The sequence below is a fragment of the Chrysemys picta genome, chromosome 20, assembly GCF_011386835.1.
Source record: "Chrysemys picta bellii isolate R12L10 chromosome 20, ASM1138683v2, whole genome shotgun sequence".
Classification (NCBI taxonomy): domain Eukaryota; kingdom Metazoa; phylum Chordata; order Testudines; family Emydidae; genus Chrysemys; species Chrysemys picta.
The window spans coordinates 22,392,170-22,416,432 of record NC_088810.1 but is presented as its reverse complement, the minus strand read 5'-3'; the positions used below and the strand labels follow the sequence as shown (position 1 = coordinate 22,416,432).

The following is a 24,263-nucleotide window of genomic DNA, read 5'->3' as shown; positions in this document are numbered from 1 at the left end:
CCCTCTATCTATCTATCTTACACACCCCTCTGTTCATCTCTGTTACCTACATATCTATTTGTCTCAATCCTGCCATGCCGGCCTCCATTAACTCCATGTCTAATGTGCATTAGCAGGGCCTGTAACGGCAGCAGGTGCCCTCAGCTTTTCCATCTTTGCTCAACACCCGGCCAGGAGAGGCTGGAACTGGAGTAACTGGGAGTTCCTCCCACAGCCCGCACTACTACCCTCCTTCCCACAGCACCCCCTGCTGGGAGAAACAGGTAGCTGGGAAACCCCCCATCCAAAGTTCGTGTCCTGCTCTCTATAGCACCCACTGCTGGGAGAGGCTGGAACTGGAGTATCTGGGAGCCCTCCCCACACACAGCTTGGGCTCCTGCCTCGCTCCCACAGCACCCCCTGCTGGAAGAGACCAGGACCGGTGTTGCTCCCCACAGCCAATGCTCACATCCTGCACACTACAGCGCCCCCTGCAGGGAGAGGGTAGGGTCTGGGTCTGGCGTAATTATCAGCTCCCCTCAAGCAATGTACTGATGTCCTTCTGCGTCCCAGTGGGGGTAGGCTGGTGCCTAGGTTCGGCCCAGAGAATTTATTCCAAACTTCCCTTGCACTATTGTCATGTTTTTTTCTAAAATAAAGGTTTCCTTGAGATGCAACCTAATTCCCCCAGCTGTCCTCTCAAGCAAATAACTGTAAGGGACGGCCACCACCTAAGATTTGGTTATGAGTTTATAGACAGTGAACGTGTCTTTCACCCCCACCCCCCCGCGTTCTAGCTCTCCCGTGCCACCTCCTTGGAGTGCTCATTTCTCCAACCTTTCATCATTTCTGCTAATCTCTTTAGGACCTGCTGCAATTTGTCAGTTCAGGTGCCCGCGGGGAGCGGGGAGGGAGGAGAGCGTATGCATGGTTCAGGGGATAAGTAACCGGGACTTGGAGCTTCTAACAACGGTTTTACATTCACTCTAGCACGGCTCACAATCGGTTGTCATCCGACGGCCTGTGTGGTATGAGTTAGTGGGGTCTCAGACCAAGCATAATTTTTGTCTTTATAAAAATAATGGAACATGTGTGAAGTGGGGGGAGGGGAATTTTCCGAATGTAACAACCCCACACATCACCTTTTGGCTGGGCTTGAATACAGGAGCCTCAGTAACAACAACAACAACAAAAGTATAAAGAGGTGATGGGGCCTAGTGGTTAGGGCGCAGCTCAGGAGAGCTGGGTTTTCCTCCCGGCACTGACATTGAGAACAAGTGTAATCCCTCCTGCTTTCCTGTGTGTTACCCAACGGAAGATGTCGGGAGGAATGATTGATTTATTATTGCGGTAAGTAGCACAGTGGCACCAAGAGACCCCACCGAGATCGGGGGGCCTGGCATGCCAGACGCCATCGGTCAAAGATTCACGTTTTGGGTTAAAAAATTGGTTTGTTTTAGAGAACTGTACAATGTTCAGGTTTACATTAACACCCCCCCCACACACACACACACCAAAAACCAATCAGCCACATCTTTCTGTGAGCAGTTCCAATGAAAATGGAAAAAAAACGCTAAAAATTCCCCACATTGAGAACAATGGAGAATCCTCATTGAGAATAATGGCCATTGCCCCCATTGAGAACAATGGAGAATCCCCCCCATTGAGAACAAGGGCCACTGCCCCCCATTGAGACCTATGGAGTATCCCCCCATTGATATCAATGGCCATTGCCCCCCCATTGAGAACTATGGAGAATCCCCCCATTGATATCAATGGCCACTGCCCCCCATTGAGAATCACGGAGAATCCCCCCATTGAGAACAATGGCCACTGCCCCCCCATTGAGAACTACGGAGAATCTCCCCATTGAGAATAATGGCCACTGCCCCCCATTGAGAACTATGGAGAATCCCCCCATTGAGAACAAAGGCCACTGCACCCCCATTGAGAACTACGGAGAATCTCCCCATTGAGAACACTGGCCACTGCCCCCCATTGAGAACTATGGAGAATCCGCCCATTGAGAACTAGGGGAGTTGCAGGGTGCAAGCACCATGAGTAAATCTGGCCCTTCAGTCAGCATGCCACAGCTGCCCTGGTTTTTTGCCCAGTCATTTACACCAGCACACACTGGCTGTGGAATACAACCTCTCTGATCTGGGGGTGTCTACACCCACTTTGGCCCTCACTCCCTGCTGCAAAGGATGACCCAAAGTTCAGGGCAAGGGACGGGGGCATCAGAGCCCAGACTAATGGAACTAGGTGCTTGGGCCAAGGCTGCTCCCTGGGGGAAGGACTTGCAGGATTGGGCTTGACCCTGCAAAACAGAAATGAATGGAACAGCTGAAGCCCCTGATTGAATCCAGGGGCCCCCGAACCTGCAAACTAGCCCAGCACGCCATGGGGGCAGTCTCCATGGCTCCATTTGCAGGACAGAAGCCATGTAGGGTGACCAGATGTCCTGATTGTATAGGGACAGTCCCAATATTTGGGGCTTTTTATAGGCTCCTATTCCCCCACCCCCTCCTGATTTTTCACATTTGCTATCTGGTCACTCTAAAGCCACGAGTGGTGCCATTGAAGTCACGCAGCCATGGTAAATATTTGCAGGATCGGGGCCCTTATTTTCTGCCATCAGTCATTATTTTCAGCCTGTGGGGGTCTCTCTCTGTGGCTTTACCCCCATCTTCCCCCTTCGCCTCCAACCCTCAAGGGACTTAACCATGCAGCAGGCCGGACACACCGATGCCCAGGGACTGCGCCAGGTTAGGAATCCATCTCATTCCCCTCCCCTCTTGCTTGTGAGAAAATCCCAGGAAAGTCGCGTGCAATAATTTCAGTCCCCCCCTCCCCCCCCGCAGCTGAAATCTGGGAGGGCTGGATGGCCCCTTCCTCTGCCAGGAATCTTACAAAAAAAGAAAGCTGCCAGACAATGCTCTTCCCTCCCCCTGTCGCCTTCTCTTTCCCTTTAACACCGACACACTACAACAAAATGCGGGGGGGCTCTGGGAACTTCATCTCGGAGACAATGGGAGCGCTGGAGGGAGAGGGAACCGGTTCCTAGAACAGCCGGGGGGGGGGGGGGGGGGTGCCGGGCTCCGGGACTGGTGTTCACACACACACGCAGCCTGGCCGGAGGAATCTGCAATTTCCCAGCCGGAGTTTTTTATTTTTTACCTTTTGCGGGCGGCTCCAAGGGAGGGGAGCCGCAGCCTGGGAAACGTCGGGCATTTCCCGTGGATTTGCGCCGGGGGGATTTTGGAAGCGACGCTTTTTGCTTTCCCAGTTGCTGGTGTTGCGAGGAAGAAAGTGTGTGTGGGGAGGAAGACAAAGCCCACAAGTCAGTTGCAGTTGTGTGTGTGGAGGGGGGTTGGGAGCTAACAAAAGGCAAAGGAAGATACAAAAGAGAAACCGCGTCCTGCTTTGGATCCGAATTGGCCGCGGGCTGGGTTGGCGCTGCAATGGTGAGTGAACAATACGGTGTGAAGCCTGCTGGAGCGTCGGATCAAAGTTTGCATCTACCCCCCCCACCCCCCCGAAAATGCAAAGCGACAGAGCAGGCTCCCATGGTCGGGCTGAGCCCCACGCAGGAGGGGGGGCGTGGGAATGGCGGGGAAGAGGAGATTCGCCCTTCACACGGGGGTGGGTTGTTTGTGGGCTCGTATGATGGGCATGATTTGAATTGTTGCTTCCCCCCCAACCACAAAAAGGCCTTAAAAGCCAGGGACTTTCCTGGGCTTGTGGCCAGGTGGGGAATGCATGCGGTGGGGAAGAGCTGGTGGATGGAGAGGGAAAGATTTTTTTTTTTAAAGGAGGGATCCTGATCAGATGAAAAGCGAGCTGCTGTTTATTTCCCACCTCTTCTCTCTCTCTGTGTGTGTGGTTTATTTTGTTTGTACAGGGGGGGCATGGTACATGGCTCATTTCCTCGCTCCCTGGCCTTTGCAGATGGAGCATTTTCAAGAGGGGGGTTGTCTGCTGGGTCCCTTTTGAATGATCAAAACCACTCTTATATTGTGTGCCCCCCCTTCCCCCGGGTGGAATAGATACCACATGCATTGTAGGTGAGGCTGGAGGGATCAAAGTGGGGACACAGGGATCAGGGGAGGAGGGGGGGATGTGGTCTGAGTATATTCCTATGTAATTTTTTTTTTTTGGCCTTTGATTTAAAAATAATTTGCCCTGGAAAAAATGAAATGTGAAATTCATGGTGTGAATTAAGTGCCTGCCAGGTGGAAAAAGGAGGAGGTGTTTGAGACCCTCCCCCCATACAGAAAAGCTGGGTGTGTTTTAATGTCTGGGTTATCCATGTGGTGTAGGGCTGGTCTGTGAATGATTATAGCTGCACGAGTGCAAACCTCAGTGCAAAAAGTGGCACGTGCTGGTGTAAACAGTGGTGTGCCCCCATCCAGGTGAAATCAGGGTAAGCCATCAATGGCGTAATTTGCCTTTTTTTTTACACTAGCACTAGTGTGTCTACACTAGGGCTTTGCATTGGGGTAACTACATGAGTGCAAAATTTCCCCAGTCTAGACAAGACTTGAATGCCCCTGTGGTGCAGAGGGGGAATTTCTCAGAGCTGGTGCAAATTCAGAAAACCCTAGTAGCCTCACCTATCATTGCACGATTTGTGCAAACGAAAGATGGTGACCTGACCTGGCCTGGCGACTGGGTTAATATCACCTGGATGTGGGGCAGGCTGGGAGACTTTGTAGCTTTTTCACCCGGGGTGATAGTCCCCTTTTTTGAGGCAGTCGCAAAAATAAGTTTAGATTGGGGGTGGGGAGAGGTGTGACTGTTTGATGCTCCCAGTCACGTTCACTGGGATCCGCCTGTCATGCTCCCCTCTGCCAGCTTTGCTCACCCGGATCTGTGAGAGCGAGGGGCTGGATTCTGATCCCGCTTGCACCAGCCCTACTCCGGTGCACCAAGGAGTTACTCCCGATTTACCCCAGGGGTGAGACCAGAATCCGGCCCCAGGTCTCTGTCTGGGTTGGGAAGCTTTTCTCATCATGGAAGGGTGTGTGAGTTGATTTCCCCTTCAGGCCTTGAAGTAATAACTGAAGAGGAGGTTTAAAAAAAAATTAGCTTCACCGGGCCGCTGGGGTTGGCTGTTGCTTAATCACAGCCGTTCTGGATTGGGTTGGGACTCATCTGGGCTCGGAGGCAGCCGGAGCTGATCCCGATCTCCCTTAACACCAGCGCGACTCCCCTGGAGTTACGGCTGCTCTGCGCTCCGAATCCCTCCGACTTAATGAACAGATGACTTCATTTCGATGAGGAGATGGCTCCTTTCCTGGCTGGCAGGCTCAGGGGAGCCTGGTTGCCTGGGGTGTTTAGTTTGTGGTGCTGCGGACGGGAAGAATAGTAATCCAGGGTTCAAGTGATGTCAGAGGCCTTCAAGCAAAACTCGACTGAACTTTACGTCATGGATTTCAAGGCTGGAAGGGATGCGTCGGATCATCTGGCCTGACCTCACGCGTTATACAGGCCAGAGAACATCACTCAGTGATTCTTCTATTGAACCTACGAGCATGGGGTGGAATTTGCTTTCCGGGGGAGAACTAGTGACCTTGGCCTGGCCTGGAAGAGCTCCGTGCTTGTGGCATTGCTAGTGAGCTGTAGGTGAAGCCCTAGCTTTGGTGCGCGTTCATGCAGAGGAGAGATGACCAAGGCTTGCAGGGGGGCTGGAACTAGGGGGGCAGCCTGGCTGGAAGTGGTTTCCATCCTGTGCAGGGTTTACAGTTTGGTTCAATGGTTCTCAGCCCCCCAGCGAGACCCAGTGTCCCAGCGCCCCTGAACGCTTGCTAAATCAAACGCGGAGCTCCGGTTACCTGCCTTGGGGAGGCGAAGAACCTGCAAAGGCAGGGAGCTGTGGAGTCTCATGGCTCAGCGAGGGTCCCACCAAGTGCGCTGCGGAGAGGAGATGTGTGGTGCAATAGAGGGGAGAAATGGTGAGCCTTCTATGAATGGCTGCATGGTCTAGAGGGTAGGGCACCGGACTGGGAGTCAGGAGACCTGGGTTCTGTTCCTAACTCTGCCTGTGCCCTCTGTGCCTCAGTTTCCCTTCCTGCCCTTTGCTGGGCTTGTCTCTTTTGAATGTAAGCTCTTTGGGGCTCTTAGTGTCTCACTGTGCGTGCAGCGCCATGGGTCTCTGATCTTCTATGGGGGTCTTTGAGCTCGACTGCAAGGGTCATCCTGTGGAGACGCAAAGCAGGGAGTTATGAAGGTGAATCCGTTGCCAAAGGCACATGGGCTGCGTGAATCGCGGGAGCGGGAGGAGAGCAAATAGGCTGCTTGTGTGCCTAGACTTGGGGATCCTGCAGGCTGCTGTGCTGCTCATTTAGGGCCTCCATGCGAGGTGGACCCCTGTCCTATATGGCACCCCAGTGACCGGGTCCAATAGGGGCCTGACTCGTCATTGTCCTGCCCTTGGTGTGGTTGTTTGCAGCCGTGCGAAGGGAGCGTATCGCTCTTGTGATCTGGTAGCATGGTTGTCTGCAGCCGTGCGAAGGGAGCGTATCGCTCTTGTGATCTGGTAGCATGGTTGTCTGCAGCCGTGCGAAGGGAGCGTATCGCCCTTGTGATCTGGTAGCATGGTTGTCTGCAGCCGTGCGAAGGGAGCGTATCGCTCTTGTGATCTGGTAGCATGGTTGTCTGCAGCCGTGCGAAGGGAGCATATCGCCCTTGTGATCTGATAGCATTCTGCGCTCCCTTTGCACGGCTGCGGGTGACTGCCCGTGCTCCGGCGTAGGCAGCCACCTGGCCAGATTCTGTTTGCAGCCTCACAGGTGTAAACCCAGAGCGAATCCATCGATGTGGCTCTGGATTTGCACCAGCCTAAACTGCAAACAGCATCTGGCCTCCTGCGCTCTAGGCGCCTTCGAAGGCCTGTTCTGCGTTGCCCCGTAGGTGCAGTCTCACCCTCCGTTCTCCCCGCCGCCCGAGCACGTTGGTGGACGAGTCCCGGGGTGCAGGAGCTGTAATTATGGCCGCGTAATATTCCAGCCCTAAAACTCCACGCAGTCTCGGTGCAAGCGGCCGAGCAGCTGCCGCCAGCTCCTCCAGATGTGACTGGGTCTCCGTGGGTGGGAAGGAGGCAGTGTGGTCTGGTGGTTAGAAGAAGGAGCAGGAGTTGGCCCTGCTGGGTTCTCTTCCCGTCTCTGGGGGAGCAGGATTCCCCTGAGTGCCATTCCCGGCTCGGCTGTTGGATGGCAAATCACTTTCCCTCTCCGCAACTCTGCCTCCTGGTCGGGGAGATGAGGATAATTCTGACCTGACGTCAGTGGCGAGTTACTCGGACACTTGGAGATTCTGGGATTAGAGGTCAGGTGGGTTGACCAGGCTTGGTTTGTTGGGTGAAGTGAATTTGGGGCAGGGACTGTCACTTGCTAGGTTTGTACAACGCCTGGCACAGTGGGGCCCAATCTTGGCTGGGACTGCTGAGGGCCACTGAAATATAAATATTTACTAATAGGAGTTTGTAAAGAAACAAAAATCCCCCCAGCCCCACGCACATTTGCTTCAGAATGTGTGCCGCTAAAGAGTGTAAAACCTTCCCTCCAGGAAGCCAGCCCCACGTCTCAAACATGAATGGCTTAGCTTTGCCAAGCCTGATGGGCAAGCGGGTGCTGGCCTAGTTCCTGGCAGGCCTGGGGTCAAATCCCTCCCTTGCCACAGACTTCCTGCGTGACCCTGGGCCTAGTCTCTCTGTGCCTCAGTTTCCCATCTGTACACTGGGGACAGTAGCCCTGCCCTGCCACATGTGGGGGGGTGCTCTGAGGATAAGTTCATATAAATTATTTCTGCACCGGCTGGTGCCCGGGTTGGGTGGGGTGGACACAGAGGTTATAGTGATGGCGATGGGAGCAGCTGGCCTTCCGTTCCAAGCCTCTACCCTGTCCTTGGGGTGAAGATCGGGCGGTGTCCCGGGGCTGCTCGCTTCCCCGCTCAAGTTGTCTGGGGCTAATGAGGTGGCTTTGCCTGTCCAAGGTTTTGATCTGCAAGGAGGGCTGCTGGGAAGGGGCCGGGGTGGAAAGAGGAGACACTGTGGTCTGGAAGTTGCAGTTGGCAGCGTGTGAGGATGGGCTGAGAGTGAGCCGGTGGGGTGGGGGTGAGCTCTCCATTGCAAACTGTGGGGAGTTTGGGAACTGACGTTATTGGGGGCGGGGAGACGGGACTGCGTAGGAAACGGGACTTCTCTGCCCCTGCCCGTGGAAATGCCCCGTGTCTGCACTGCGGTTAGGTTAAGCACGCTGGCCAATGCCATGCTGTTCCTCCTTGGAGCTTGGATCTGGGCCAGGAGGGCATGTTATGACGGGTGTCTCTCTGGAGCGCCTGCTTGTGAATCGGAGAGGGCCCAAGCGGGGTTCTTGCTGGCAGTACGAGCTGGGGGCTGTTTAACTAGAGGACTGAGATAGGAGAAGCCAGGGAGCAAATAATCCAGCCCAGGGCTGCTCTGGGTCTCAACCAAAGCTGCCTGTTTCAACCCCTGGCGTGGGTACAAAGCAGGCCCATTTTACAGTGTGATTCGCTTGTGCAAAGTCGTGCGGGCTGGTGTAACACCCGTGCAAAGGGAGGGCGGAGTGGCTGTGAAAGCACTGTGATTTAGTTGCCTTTTACAGGCAGTTTGCACTGGTGTAAATGAATGCACTAAGTGCAAGGCGTTGGAGAATCGCTCTCCAGGGATTTGCAGTGGTGCACTGCGGCTAAGTGCACCACACGGTTGCTATTCGGGCTATCTGGATTAGAAGCCGGTTTTCCAGTCCAGTTCTGGTCTCTATGAGGAAAGTTGCACCAATGTAATTCAATCAGTTTTTAGATAGATTGGTGCAAACCCATGCTTGCACCCGCTCGCGCCTGTAATTTACTGATTTAAGCGGTTTTAGGTGCATCATCTGCATTAGGGGATTTGCACTGATTTAACTGGATGGATTTAATATAGATTTTGGTTAAACCAATACAACTTTTCTCATATAGACAAGGCCAAAGGGACCTGGTAGAAAACTCAAACGATCCCTTCCCCCCCAAATTCTGAGATAGGCTTAAAATCATGATTTGAGGGGGGGGGGGTAATGAAATTGGGGTTCTGGTTTTTGCCTCCCTTGAATCGGGAGGGCTAGAAACATACTTCGTGAACTTTCACAATTTTATCCCATGTCTCATAATATTTGGTGAAGCCCCTGTGCTTGGAATCACGTGACTGCGTGAGAATCCCAGTTTTTATTTTTTAAAGTAAAGTGTCTAGTTTTTGTGGTTGCAGAGAGAAGCTTGAAAATATGTCCAGAATGCGCCATAAAAGCTCAAAATCTAGCAGGCAAATAAAAAAACCCACACAGTGTATAATTTAAAAAAAAAGTCTGGCTTAAAAAAAATCACAAATCTCACGCTTTTTGGACCCAACTCAAGATTTTTTGAATACTTGACATTGGCAATACTAAGTCTTGTAATCGCATGCCTCTGGGAGCTGTGGCTTTCCGAAGAAAACATAGGAAGTGATCAAAGAATATATACGCTAATGAAAACAGAGCCTAGAGAAGGCTGGTTGGGAATGTCGGTTCTCCCCATCTCATAACACAGGAACAAGGTGGAAATTAAACGCTGACAAAAGGAAATTCTTTTTCACCCACTGTTTGATTAGCCTGTGGAACTCACCTCCACAGGAAGTCATTGAGGCCAAGAATTTAGCAGGATCCAAAAAGGGATTGGACCTTTATATGGGTAACATGAATGTCCAGGGTTATCGTAATGACTGACAACAAATTTAGGCAGGGACATTAAATCTCGTGCTTCAGGGTTTAAGCCAATCTCTAATAATTAGAGAGCATGATTAGACCATTGTGGGGAGGAGGGGGACAGATTATCCCACATCTCTCTAATATGGGGGGTTCTTCCACCTTCCTCTGAAGCAGCTGGTGCTGGCCGCTGTCAGACACGGGATCCTGGCTAGATGGACCTGTTCCAGTCTGGCAATTCTTCTGTTCCACCAAAAATTGTGAAACTTGCAACAAAATCATGAGAGCTGGCAGCACTGGGATTGTACCTGGCCTCTGATTCCACGTGTGTGTATGAAGTTGGGGCGGCAGGGTGGGTGTGTGTTGCAACACCAGATTTCACCGTAAAACCGAGTGGGGACTGCTGCCTGGTTTTTGACGGTGGGAGAGGTCTGGCTGGCGGATCAGAACCGGGAGGCGAAATGCTTGAAGTCTTGCAAAGCTCTAAGCTCAGCTGGTTGTATCCGGGAGGGGGTGAGGGCTGGAGGAGACCCAAGGGGGTGGGGAAGAAAGATTTTTTTTTTCTTGGTGTTTGAGCTTCTAGGAGGGAACTGCAAACAATGGAGAGTTAAGTAAATTTTGTTGGTGGCCTCTTTCCAGCTTCTCAGCTGAGGAGAGGTGGGGACGTGGAGCTGGCGTTCAGGGCTATGAATAGCCGCAGCTTTCCCCAGCCAGTGAGAAAAGCATCTTGGTGACCTACTTCTCGGTGCTTTTACCTGGGAAGGGCTGGAGTTTATCTGCCCGAGTGGAACAGCCGTCTGGTATGCCCTCCCCTCCTCCCTCCCTGCTGGGGTACTTAGGTAACCTAAGCCCCTCTCTAGCCAGCGCGGCACCCTGAGCATCTCACCGGGGCGGGCACATGTGGGTTTTAACGGGGCGCTCTCTGAGGCTTGGCCTGCCATCTGCGGGCGTCTGATTAGCGGAGCTGGCAACAGCCCTAGCCTCCCATAGGACGTGGCTGTAGCATCGAGTGCCCATGTGAGATCCTGGCTCTTCTGCCCATGCCTTGCCCCCCCCCCCCCTAACCAGCTGCCCCCCTGCTCCAGCCGAGGGGCGCCCGCTGCACAGGCCCGGCGGGGGCGGGAGGTGGCCGTGATGTGGTGGACAGCAGGGGAAAGCTGTCCTATTGTATCCAGCCAGCTAGCCGTATGGCACCAAAAAAATAGCGTTTGGAACGCAAGTGGGCGTTGTCTCCTATCCCAGGTCTTACGGGGGCAGGAGGGAATCGTTCGGGTACTAAGCTGGAAGGTTTACTCATTTATTCTCCGTCGCTTGGAGTCCTTACATTGAGATTGGGCGTCTCTTTCTCAAAGATTTGACCTGGCTTCTACAGACATCCTGGGACATGGGGGAACGATTCTCTGGCCTCTATTGTGGGTGTGATTATTAATAGTTATTAGGTGTATTACGGTAGTGCCTAGGAGCCCGTCAGGGACCAGGCCCCCGCTGTGCTGGGCGCTGTACATTATTGTCTATTAGGTGTATTACGGTAGTGCCTAGGCGCCCATCAGGGACCAGGCCCCCCGCTGTGCTGGGCGCTGTACATTATTGTCTATTAGATGTATTACGGTAGTGCCTAGGCGCCCGTCAGGGACCAGGCCCCCGCTGTGCTGGGTGCTGTACATTATTGTTTATTAGGTGTATTACGGTAGTGCCTAGGAGCCCATCAGGGACCAGGCCCCCACTGTGCTGGGCGCTGGACATTATTGTTTATTAGGTGTATTACGGTAGTGCCTAGGAGCCCGTCAGGGATGAGGCCCCCGCTGTGCTGGGCGCTGTACATTATTGTTTATTAGGTGTATTACGGTAGTGCCTAGGAGCCCGTCAGGGACCAGGCCCCCGCTGTGCTGGGCGCTGTACATTATTGTCTATTAGGTGTATTATGGTAGTGCCTAGGAGCCCGTCAGGGACGAGGCCCCCGCTGTGCTGGGCGCTGTACATTATTGTCTATTAGGTGTATTACGGTAGTGCCTAGGTGCCCTAGTCATTCGCTAGGACCTTGTGGCACTAGGAGCTGTACAGACACAGAACAAAAAGGCCACACTAGATGATCACAATGGTCCCTTCTGGTCCTTTGAACTTTCTTTCTCTTTGGAATAGCAATTCCTTCCTCCTCCCCTTCCCCCATGCAAAGGGTCCCAGCCCCTGTCTGGCGTCTAAATGGCAAAAACAACCAGGCTGCTCAGTCCTCTCGGCTCCTCTATTAGACAGCAGCTAGCAACCAAGTTCTATCCGAGAGAGAGGATGGCCCAGTGGTTAGATCGCCCAAGTCCTAGGCAGCGCTAGATTCAATCCCCTGCTCTCTCTGACTCCCCGTGTGACTTCGGGTGCTTGGTCTCTCTGTGGCTCGGTTTCCCCCAGGGCTGTGATAATGGGGGGCCATGTAAGTGCCTAAGGGTTTCTCTACACCTGTGGCTGGCCTGCGTCCGCTGACTCGGGCTGCGGGGCTCTACAATTGCGGTGTAGCCATTCGGGTTTTATTACAGGGTAGACGTACCCTAAGATGGACAGAACTGTCCGCTCCCCGCCCCCTCACGCCGACCTGCGTGCTGGTCCCCCTGCCTTGCTTCAAAGAGCAGGTCACTGCTAGGTGCCCTGGACGTCAACAGGCAGGACAGGCCCGCGGGCCCTTGCACAGAACCCCGTGCTAGCCACCCCTCTCTGTCCTATCGAGAGGGCTGTAGCACTGAGCTCCAGCATGTCATGGGGAGAGAGAGACGATCTCTCAGGCAGGCTGATCCAGGCCATTGATAATCAATGATGCTAATAATAATAAATAACCCTCTAGCTCTTATCTAGCCAGTTTCATCGATAGATCTCGAAGCGCTTTCCACAGGAGCGCAGTATCCTTATCCCCGTCCGTAAGATGGGGAAACCGAGGCACGGAGCAGGGAAGTGGCTTGCCCAAGAAGCAGTGGGTGTGCTTCTCATTGATGCTAAGACCTGGTCTGCAGTTAAAGATGAGATCGACTGGGCTGTGAAATATCCCGTGGCCTGAGCACCATAGCCCCCGGTGTGGACACGGCTAGGTTGACCGAAACATTCTTCCATCTACCAAGCCACTGCCTCTCGGAGCTCACCACAAACCCCTTCCGTTGATGCAGGAGCGGCACAGCTGCTCCTCCGTATCTGTGCTGCGGTGGGGTAGGGGTGGCCTTTGGCCCCTTCCTCTGCTGGGCCGGGGTACAGGAGCCTTCAAGTGAGCGTAAGTTACACCCACGCCCCTCACACTGTCGGAGTCTGTCTGCGCTGCGAGTGCCGTGCGGGGGAGTTCTGATCTAGCTGGCATAGGTACGAGAGCGTAGGTAGCAAGGGTTAACAACCCCCACATGTACCCAGGCTCGCCCAGGATGAAGTGCGTGCCAGCCTGTCTTCACTACTGTTGTTGCCTGTGCTAGCTAGATTAAAGCCAGCACGGGTCTGCCTTGGCATGCTGCCGCCACGCCCTTGTGTGCAGTGTAGACCCGCCTGGCTACTCCTCCCTGGTATTGTGTGGCGTTGAATCCTGTGCACTGCTTGGCCTGCGGGTTGATTGGAGCCCCGAAGTGGGATCCTCCCGACGGGCGCCTTCAGATCCCGAAGTGCTTTGCCGGTTGCATTCTGGTGGTAAGCCCTTCACCCGTCACTAGAATGCAGCCACCTCTGGTGGGGAAAGGGGTAGGCGACCAGCACCGTGTACGGCGTGAGCGGTATGGCAGAGGGAACATTAGCCAAGGGCAGTCTCTTCCCCCCCCCCCCCCAAATGAAAAGCGCAGTGCAATCTTTAATGTCTACACAGAGCTGATGGGACCGCTGTTTTTAAGGCATTCTCCAGCTGAAGATGAAACGTGACAGATCTCTAATCGAAGGCCCTGCTTTTGCATGGTGTGGCTAAGCAATAGGGTGACAGGGTGGTGCAGTGGGGACGGCCCTAAACTGGGATCCAGGATTTCCAGGTTCTCTTCCCCATTCAATTCCTGTGTGACCTGATTTCTGTGCCTCAGTTTCCCTGTTGTTGCAGAGCCTTGGGAGGTCCGTAGGTGAACAGTCCCATAGAGCTGTGTCTGTGCTCCTGTTTCCCACTAGTGCGATCTCTGGTTTGGCTCCTCCAGCAGAGAGACAGGACTCAAGGCAGTGGCAGGTGTGCGAAGCATTGTGTCATCTCACCCTTATTAAAACCATCCTGATTTAACTGTGATGTTTGTTTATTTGATTTAGATGAAAGGTGGCGCCAGTGGCATGAATCACAAATCCCTCCTAAGTGCAGTAGCTCGATGTAACATGACCCATCTCCAGGGAGCTGGGCAGTTTAAAACTCACCTTCCCTCCTGTACTACCCGTCCCCGTTTTCAGATGCCTGCATGGGGAACACCTAGAGTAAAACCTGGATCCTGGAGCGTTCCAGCATGGAGGCTTCTTGCCCCTGTCAATAAAGGCAGGAATAAACCATAGTTCAGCCCCAAAGCCCCCCTACAGCTCTTTCTGGGAAGAATTTCCCAAGAGAAGTGGTGGCTTCTCGGTCTCCTGACGTCTTCAGAACCAGACTGGCTTCCGTGGCTCAGTAGAGGACTTGGGAGGACTTGTCTGGCCTGAGCTATGCAGGAGGTCAGTCCTTGTGGTGTAAGATCTATGAATCCTGAAACGGGGATGTCCTGGTTTGCTCGTCGCAAGCTCTGAAGCTAATTTTGATACTGCTTTGAGGGTGGAGGGAACCCAGCGGATAGGTGTCCTAGGGCAGACACGGCCTCTCGCTTACGGGTCATAATCTTTGACGTTACATTAGCATCTAAAAGTCCCCCGTCTAGAGGAGTGCCCCATTGTGCTGGGTGCTGCACAGACATGTAGTGAGAGACGGTCCCTGCCCCAAAGAGCTTGCACTTTGGATAGACAAAAGGTGAGAGGGGAAACTGAGTCACAGAGCGAGGCGGTGACTTGCCCACATGTCCGTGGCAGAGGTGGGAATGGAACTCAGCTTTCGTCATTCCTAGTCTGGTGCCCTGTGCATTAGGCCGCGCTGCCTTACCTGGTGTGTGTTGGGCAGATTCCTTTTCTGGTCTCTCCCTGGAGCTGGGCTAAAAAACGAAGGGTTTTCTGTGAACAAAATCATGGATTTTATTGTTTTTGGCCACTTTTTGGTCAAATTTTGAATTTTCCTTTTTTAGGCTCTGACCCCCTGATTTGCAATGGTCCTTTGGCCTTGCGCTGCTCAGCCTTTGAAATGCCTAGATCACTTTCGAAAGGGATGCAAGCACCGAGGTGTCAATGGGATTTTGGCTCCCAAGGTGCCTAAATCCCTTTTGTAAATGAGCAAGAAGCTCCTAAATCAGTTTGGTGTTGCAACGCTGAGCACAGCAGTGCCGAAATATCTTGACAAATCTGGGCCTTAGACGGGACCATTAGATCACCTACCCAGACGTCCAGGTTATTGCAGGCCGGAGAATTTCACCCACTTACCCTGTACTGGGCCCAATCACTTGCGTTTGACTAACCATCTCTTCCAGACAGGCATCTGGGCTAGAGCTGAAGCTCTGAAGAGATGGAGACCCCCCCACCACCACCACCACCACTTCCTGTGGCGGTTTGTTCCAGTGGTTAATCACTCTTGCTGTTTTAAAAAAAAAAAAAAATCTGGGCCTTATTTCGAATTGGAATTTGTCTGGCTTTAACTTGGTGCCACTGGTTCTTGTTCTGCCTTTGTCCACTAGCTTACGGAGCCCTTCCTTCTTGGGGCGAAAATCCCCCGTGCCAAGCATAGACGCTGTAAATACTGCAGACGTTTCTAGCTCATCCCTGGACCCCAGTGCTGTTGGGCTGCGATTTCCAGTGGGGAAAGATTTTTAACTTTTATAAATACTGGGGGGGGGAACACACGAATAATTAGATCCAACCCTATGGGCATTTTTTTTCCCCATCCCCGGTATCCCTGAAATGCTGAAGGAGCCAGGCCAGTCCCAGCTGACAGCCCCTCAAGGTCTTGTGCTGGGACAAGTGGCAGACGCTGCCCTCCCGTGCGCCTCCTCGCTGGTTCTGCGTTACTCCCCCGTGACACACGCTGTGATGGCCAGTGTGTGTGTTGGTGGAAGCCAGCCAGGAGGGGGGCAGGTGCTGAGGTGGGAAGATGGGAGACCAGCAGGGAAATGCCAGCTGGCTTCTTTATTTACAAACAGACCTTGCAAAAGTGATGGATTGATTTCCACCCCCTCCGCCCCCAACTCATCTGGCTTTGGTCCCGCTCTTCGGAGCAAGTTTTCTCTCTCTGGGCTCAGTGGCAGTTGCGGGTCTCTGCAGCCTCCCCTTTTCGTGGAGGTAACTTCTTCAGGGACAGCTGGGTCTGCTCTGGCTGGTCCCCAGGTCCAGATCAAGACGCAAAGGGACCATTGTGATCATCTAGTCTGACCGCCTGCATCCCACAGGCCAGAGAACCCACCCGGTGTTTTCTGCATCAAGCCCATAACCGCTGGCTGGACCAGTGCCTATGTCACAGCCAGGGCTGCAGCACCTGTATTCCCCCCTCATCGTCCAGCAAGGACACCCACTTCTAGACTCCTGGCTCCTCGGCCGTCACCCCTCTGGGCGGAGACGTGTGGTCCCCCCGACCGGGGTATTTCCGGGATGCACAGCTCCCTGCCTGCACTGTGAGCCAGCCTGCTCGCTTTGCTTTCTCAGTGTAAGCGCCACAGTGGTAAGGCGCCCTGCCCTTAGCAAACACATTTATTTTTAAGGTGAAAGCCCTACAGAGAAGACACAATAAAAGAACACACCCGCATGTTAATAAACTTAGCAGAGATCTTCCCCCAGCTCCAGCAAGGGCTCTGGGAAGGGTCAGTCCTTCAAACCTCACCCAGGGTTTCCCTGCGGTTACAAGTACATAATAGGTTTGGCTGCATGAATAAATCAGCCTGGTCTTTATCCAGCTGGGCCCTTTGATCTAGAGATTCCAGGAGCAGGTGATTATTCGACAACAGGTCTCTGCTCAGGGCGTAGCTTCACAAGGCTGGGTTTTTGGACGGCCGGAGAAGGGAGGGTGCATCTGCGTTCACCTCCCCCTGGGGATTTCCACTGAACCCAAAGTTCACTCTGGTCTGGCACTGTTTCAAAGAGTTCTGTGATACTCTTAATGCTTCCCAGGGTTTACCTTCGTTGTCTGCTCCCCAGAGACGTTCTGCACGATCCCCCAATAATACGTAATACAACAAACTCGTAGGATGCTTCAACTTAATTCAGCAAACGTCCAGGAGACTGCTGGGAACCGCCGTGCGAGTCACGCATCTCTCTTAGAAAGGCGTCCCATCTGGAGTTCAAGCCCAAAAATCCAGCTTCCCTGGTTAATTCCCTCCCTGGTTAATGTTTGTGCCTTGACTCCAGTTTGAATGGATGCAGTTTGAGCTTCCCGTCATTGGGCTGGGTCTCATTTCTGCTCATCGGCTGGCTGGTCTCCTGTGTCCATATCCTTGGGCCGAGGCTGTCGTCACCTGCTCCCGTTCCCAGCAGATCTCTTGGCTGCGTGACTCCTGCCATCTCTTGGGAAAGCTCCTTGCGTCTTGAGTTGGGTTAGACCCTTATAACTACGCGTCTACACTGTGAACAAAAGCCTGTGACGCTGCGTCTCCGAGCCTGGGGCAATTGACTCAGGCTCGTGGGGCTTGGGCTACGGGGCTAAAAATAAGATCGTAGCTGTTCGGATGGGGGCTGGATCCCGGGCTTGGAAACTGGGTGATGGGGGAGGGCTCGGAGTTGAGTGGGAAGATCTCCTCTGCTATGTTTAGCCTCGCGGTGCTAGCCCCGGCTCTGAGAGTTGCTGCCACGGGGTTTGTTTGCAGTGTATCCGGACCCGAATAATGACAACACCTGGGCCAAGATTTTCAAAAAGAGGGAACCTAACGTTAGGCTCCTAACAGTGAAATTTTTCAAGGGCGCGGCAGTGATCTAGATGCACGAGTCCCACTGACTTTCATCGCGACCTATGCTCTGAAGTCATTTCGACAAATCCCACCGCTGACTCCGTACATCGGCTCCTAAATCAGCAGCCTGGCTTTGAAATGTAGTGAGCACCCACTCTTATCGATGTCTGTGAGTGCAGCCTGCAGGAGCACGATTTAGAAGTCCAGGGTGGTCTACGTGGAGAAATTGACCAGCATCACTATTGCAGAATAAGCTGTTTTGTGTGTGGACACTGTTCTGCAATGAAAGTGATTTTATTCCAGGACATGTGTGCATGCTGGAATAGCTAAATTATACTCGATTAGCTGTGCTCGTCTCATTTCCCCTAACTTTCAGCTCCTGCCTCGGAAAACCTTAGCTGAGATTTTCCAAAATAAGTAGTAATTTTGGATGGCTAACATTTTTTTTGGGGGGGTGCCCAATTGGAGACGCCTTAAATGCTCAGAAAGTACCAAGCATCCATGCTCTGAAAATCATGCTCCTTTAAAGCATCTTAAATTGGGCTCCGGACACCCCTGGCTTTTGGAAATCTTGGCCCTTCTGCAGTCATTTTTGTCTGAACAGCTGAAACTTTTCTTTCTAGCGCTGCACTGGGCCCCGTTTGGCAGGTGACGTTCTTCGCGGCTGGAAGGGCTGGAAAGTTTCTGTGGTTGCTGCTGAAGTTTAAATTCTGTAGAAATCATTGGCATGGGCCTCCCTGCTGATCGGGGGAGAAGCGACTTCCTTGCTACTGAGGAAGGGCTTGTTTTCAAGCCCTGAGTCAGTATTATTCTCCATGTATAGACGAAGGAAGGGAGGCATGCAGATGTCTGCCTGGCTTAAGGGCACACAGCAGTTGCAGGAATGGAACCCAGGTGTCCTGATGCCCAGTCCTGCTTGCGCACCGCTAGACACTTCTTTCCTGGGCTCCTGAAGAGCACAAATATGTGTTTCGTTCCTTGAACATAAGAACGGCCACACTGGGTCAGACCAAAGGTCCATTTAGCCCAGTGTCCTGTCTTCCGACAGTGGCCAGTGCCAGGTGCCCCAGAGGGAATGAACAGAACAGGGAATCATTAAGTGATCCATTCCCCGTCGCTCATTCCCAGCTTCTGGCAAACAGAGGCTAGGGACACCATCCCTGCCCATCCTGGCTAATAGCCATTGATGGACCTGTCCTCCATGAATTTATCTAGTTCCTTTTTGAACCTTGTTATGGTCTTGGCCTTCTCAACATCCTCTGGCAAGGAGTTCCACAGGTTGACTGTGCATTGGGGGAAGAAATACTTCCTTTTATTTGTTTTAAACCTGCTGCCTATTAATTTCATTGGGTGACCCCCGAGTTCTTGTGTTCTGAGAAGGAGTAAATAACACTTCCTGATTTACTTTCTCCACACCCCTCGTCACTGTATAGACCTCAATCATATCCCCCCCTTAGTCTTCTCTTTTCCAAGCTGAAAAGTCCCTGTCTTATTAATCTCTTCTCATATGGAACCCGTTCCATACGCCTAATCGGTTTTGTTGCCCTTTTCTTGGAGTGAGCGTGGGCGCGGGCTCACGTTAGGCGATTAGCTTGCGAGGTGAATGATTATTTTTCCCCTTCCTGCCTTAACATCCTGGGCTACAGATTCCAGCGAGAAGCTCAAAGTGACCTCTTAGGACCCACCCTTGCAACCTAAGCCTCTTCCAGTAACACCACGTCTGTAACTGGGATTTTCCTGGTCCATGGGGGCGGGATAAGAATCCAGCTCATTTTTGCCAGGGCTAACGAGGAATAATAATTAGCAATGAGGGGCTCTGCAGCAGGGCGGTGAAGATTTGTCAGGTGGGAGGAGCTTTATCTCCTATTCACCCAGCCTGGTTTTTGTAACCACTAGATCTTGGGGCAGGGGGACCAGATGGGGGCTGGGATGCTATCCACAGTGCAGCGCCTTGTTTGCCCCATACTGCCTCTTGCGGTGAGGATGCCCGCCGCTGGCAAAGGCTCCGCATGGGTTCTACCAACACTGCCCGTCAGCAGCAGCAGGCCCTATCTAGGGGCCGTAAAGTGGGCATCAGTTACTGGGGCACTCACCTTTAGGCCCCTTGACAGTTTAAAGGGGACTCAAGATTCAGAGCCCCTAATATTGACCTCCCCTTTAAATGCAACGAATGACCAGGAAGCAGTGGGGATCCTCGCCTGCTCCCCTTTTTTTCTCAGTCAGTGGCTAACATCTAAACTAGCAGGGGTCAGCCTTTGAATCGTGACTTCAGGGGGTGGGAGAGATCAGGGATGGGGAGGGGTTCTTCCCTCTCTCGCCAGAGCAGATCCGCTGAGCTATGCTACAAGCCGCTGGCCGGGTTTCCTGCTGGCGCTGGGCCTGGCCCAAAGGAGCAGGGGGGGGATTGCATGTGGCCGAGCCAGCACGTTGGGTATTGGGGCGTGAGAGCAGCTGCAAACTCCCAACCCCACCAGGCAATCGAGTCCCTTAACTCCAGTGCTAATCTGCTGCAGCGTTCATGTGGCCTGGCTGTGAACCAGAGCCGTGAACGAGGCCTGCGGTTTGCTTGCTGCAGACCCATGTTCACCTCTCCGTCTGGCACTTGGCAGGGTGTTTATCTTGCTGCCTGTTCCTGCAAAATGCAGCTCGGAGTGCGTCATGGGCAAGCTGCAGGGAGGGGGTTGTTAAGTGGCTTTGAGGTTAAGACGCTGGCCGGGGATGGGGAAGATCTGCACTCGGTTCCCAGCTGGGCCACTGCTTCTCAGCAATGCCTCTACTTCATTTCCTCATCAGTACACGTGGGAGAATGATCCTGGCTTGCCCGTTTCACTGGTGAGCTCTTCAGGGCAGGCGCTGTCTCAGCCTATGTATGTGGCGCGCCCAGCGGTCTCATCTCAGTGAGGGCGTCTGGGCACCAGCAGAACAGAAAGAACTTCTTCGAACCTGGCGTCGTCCAAGTCCCTCTTTCCGGGTGTTATTTTGAACCGTAGCAGCGTGATGTGGAAGTTAGTGGGTTTGCCTTGGCCGGGTCCTTGCCCTTTGTGTTTCTCAGTTCGAATGAACCTGAAATTCAAAGCAAGACTTTGGCCCATCCCTAGCTCTTCTCTCATGCTTTTCATCCATAGATCTCCAGGCATGTTACAAAGGCGGTTGCTATCATTATCCTCATTTTACAGGTGGGGAAACCGAAGCACGGGGCAGTGAAGTGACTTGCCCAAGGTCACCAAAGAGGCCAGTGGCGGAGCCTGGAATGGAACCCCGGAGTCCTCCGTGCACTATCATTAGGCATCACTGTCTCCCCAAGACTAGGTGTGGGCCCAGCTCTGGCAAACATGGGCTGCATTTCAAGTATTTAAACTGGATTTGGGGTTGGGGTTGTGCAGCTGCAGGGTCTGGATTGAAACGCTTGTGGCCGAGGAGGTTTTGGGAGAACTGTCTTGAGAACTAACAAGCTCACACCAGTTCTGGGTACCAGACTTCAGGAAAGATGGGGACAAACTGGAGAGAGTCCAGAGGAGAGCAACAAAAATGGTCAGAGGTTTAGAAAACCGGACCTAGGAGGAAAAGTTTAAAAAAATCTGGGCTGGTTTAGTCTTGAGAAAAGAAGACTGAGTGGGGACCTGCTAAACCTTCAAATGTGTTATACAGGGAATAGGGATCGATGGTTCTCCGTGGCCACTGGAGGTAGGACAAGAAGCAATGGGCTTAATCCGCAGCAAGGGAGGTGTAGGTGAGATATTAGGAAAAACTTTCAAACTCTCAGGGTAGCTAAACTCTGGAACAAGCTTCCAAGGGAAGTTGTGGCATCTCCATCACTGGAGATTTTTAAAGAACCAGTTGGACAAACACCCATCAGGGATGGTCTAGGTTTACTTGGCCCGGCCTCAGGGCCCGGGGGGGCTGGACTCAAGGTCCCATCCGGCCCTATGTTGCTATGATTTTACACTACCGTCCACTTCCCCTGATCTTACAGGGGTGGGGATTAGAGCTGGGTAGGACATTTTACCAGGTGTCTATCTTATGTGGGGTCGGGGGAGCTGGAATAACTCCACTGGCGAAAGCATTGTCCACAAGAGGAGCAATGACTGGCCTAGGCTACCGGTATAACTGTGCCCATGAGGCCTGGTTCTCCTTGCTGTGTGGGAATCGCGACACCAGGATAAGCGTCTTTATATAATCGGATTCCAGGCTTGTCACTCGGATGGCTCGACTGTCTGCTGAGTCAGCGTGAAATGATGGAAACAACCACAAGCAAGGCTGAGAGCGCGTTTTGTTCCGACTGCCCCCAGGTTGAATCTCGTGGGGGTTCCCTGGCTGTTACCATCCCGGTTTGGACGTTATCAGCCATATTTTGGCTTTTTTAGACACGCGATGAATTGCACCCGTACGCCAGGTTGGCACTCGTATCGTGGTCAAGGGCTTGTACGGCTCTACGGGTACCAGCGGAGTTAGGTGCAGCCTCTGTGGGGAGGAAAGGCCTTTGATGATGGCTCGGGCTGGTTGGAAAACGGTGCATGTTTCTGCCAAATAAATACAGAAAGAGAAAGATGTCCTTGGTTTTGTTTTTCATCCCTCGGCTTTATTCCCCCCCCCCCTTCCCCACGGAAGCCCTCTCCTAAAAGAGGAGAAATGAACCCTTTTTGTTTAGTTTCCGACCTAGCCAACGTGTTTCATTTTGAGGCTACGTTTTGGCAACCACAAACGAGTCCAGGTTGGTGGGAAGACACGTTTTGACCTGCTCTCATGCTGGCTGGCTCAGGGGCTGCTGATGGAGCTGGCAGGAGCTGAGGAAGTGGCCCGTCATTTCGGGCACCTAACCTGCCACCTAGTGCTCCAGTCCCGCGGGAGCCCGTTGCCCAGGTGTGGGGTTGGACGTCCGGAATTAGCGGTCGGTTCTGCAAAACCTTGGCTTCGCCCTTGGAAGGCGTTTCTTAAACAGCGTGGGACAGTTTGCGGACTCTGAGCTTAACGAGTCTGGCAGGCTCATTAGGACAGAGGGAGCTGGGGGGACTCAGGGCATTGGTATCGGGGCGTCGGTGCAGCCTTTTGCCTCTACGCCTGACTGCCCGTTCCTTGAATATCTTCCCATCATCAGCTGGTGGTTTGGTGGCTTACCTGCAATGAGTTTGCTGGGTCTCAGTCCCAGCGCTGGTGGACATTGGAGCTGGGCAGGGCTAAAGCAGTGTTTGTATGACAGGGGAAGTTCTGTGGATCCATGCTCGGTCTCCAGGCCGGGCCTGGCCGGGTTACCCCGGTGTCGTATTGGCTGCAGGAGGGCCTTCGTCTGCTGATTCCCTTTCTCTCTGGCTTTCCTGCAGCTTCCCGGCGGGACCCCGGAGCAGAAGCCCAGTGCCTGAGCTGCTCCAGATGCGGAGTCCCGCAGCCGGCCGGACCAAGCGGGATCGGCATCTGCCCACCGGTTTCTTTCACGGGATCGGGATGCACCGGCGTCTCGGCGACTGATCAGACCGGGGGGGACAGGACCCTTCTCTGTCGCGGTGCCCACCCCCCTCCCACTGCGCCACTGTGTCGGTGAGTTCCCTCCATGCGGGCGGGGCAGGGCTCCTGGGTTCAGAAAGCGGGTGGCCTTCCCCTTCCTCGGCTCTGGCGTGTCTCCCCTGGCTCCTTCTTTAAAGGGAGCTGCAACTGGTCCCTACCCAGGATTTGTCTTTAACTCCCAGCTGGGCGAGTGTCACTGATGTCTGTGGTGACATCTCAGCTGGGAGCCATGGGGAGGGGGATGGGGCTCAGTTTGCACTGGCGTGTGGGGGTGAAAATCTAGGGAGCCTGGGGTGCATGCATGTCTGAGGGTATGTACATGTGCAGACGTGCCTGGGGAGGTGTGCAAAGGCGGGGGATGGAGGTGGTGGCTTAATGAGAGTGGGTGTGCGAATGGGGGAATCCATGTGCATGCGTGTGAATCCATGTGCAGGCATGCACTAAGGGTGGGGCGTGCAGGTGGGGCTATGACAAGGTTAGTGCAAGGGGGTGGACGTGCGAGTCTGGGTCCCGGGGCATGGGGGGATGCCTGCAGAATGCATGGGGGGATGCACGGGTGAGTCTGGGTGTAGGTCTGCATGCCTGTGTGAGCAGGGGGTGCATATGTGAGAGGATGCATTCACGTGTGCAGTTGCACATGCGTGTGGCTCGGGGGGGCTGCGTGCAAGGGGGCATGCGCAGGTCTGGCGCTGTTGGCAGGGGGTGCGGGGGGCTGTCTCGCTGCAGGCCCCGCTGGCGTTGGGAACAGACAGCAGGGAACACGGCCCCGGCGTAAATCTACTGGCACTAGTCAATAGGCCGGTGACGCAGGCGTCCCCTGCGTGGGGAGGGCTGCTTCTCCGCCGGCCTCGGCCCTGCGCCCCTATTGTTCCCTGCAGAAATCCGATTCCTCCTTTCAGACAAAGCCCCAAAAGGGGGACATGGGGGGAGGGGGTCAGGCCCTCCCTCTTTCTGCTTGTGTTTCCTCCCCCTCCTTCCCCCACCGCTTGGGACACCAAGCTCCCCGGCCTCCATGCCATCTCCTAGACAACCGGGGTGGGGGGGCTTTTGTTTCCATAGTGATAAATGTGAGAGAATCCAGCATCTGGGACAAAAGACTCCCCCCGTCCCGTCCCCCCCCAGCCAAAGC

At 53.7% G+C, this 24,263-nt stretch overlaps 1 protein-coding gene across 1 annotated transcript in view; it reads left to right on the top strand.

Moving 5' to 3' along the window:
- The first annotated feature begins 3,097 nt into the window (after window positions 1–3,097).
- Window positions 3,098–24,263, top strand: part of VANGL2 (VANGL planar cell polarity protein 2) — a 44,672-nt gene continuing 23,506 nt past the window's right edge. Inside the window, exons 1-2 of the mRNA XM_005280632.4 lie at window positions 3,098–3,446; window positions 22,954–23,167. The gene's annotated coding sequence lies outside the window, so the exon portion shown is untranslated. The remainder of the gene's footprint in view (window positions 3,447–22,953; window positions 23,168–24,263) is intronic.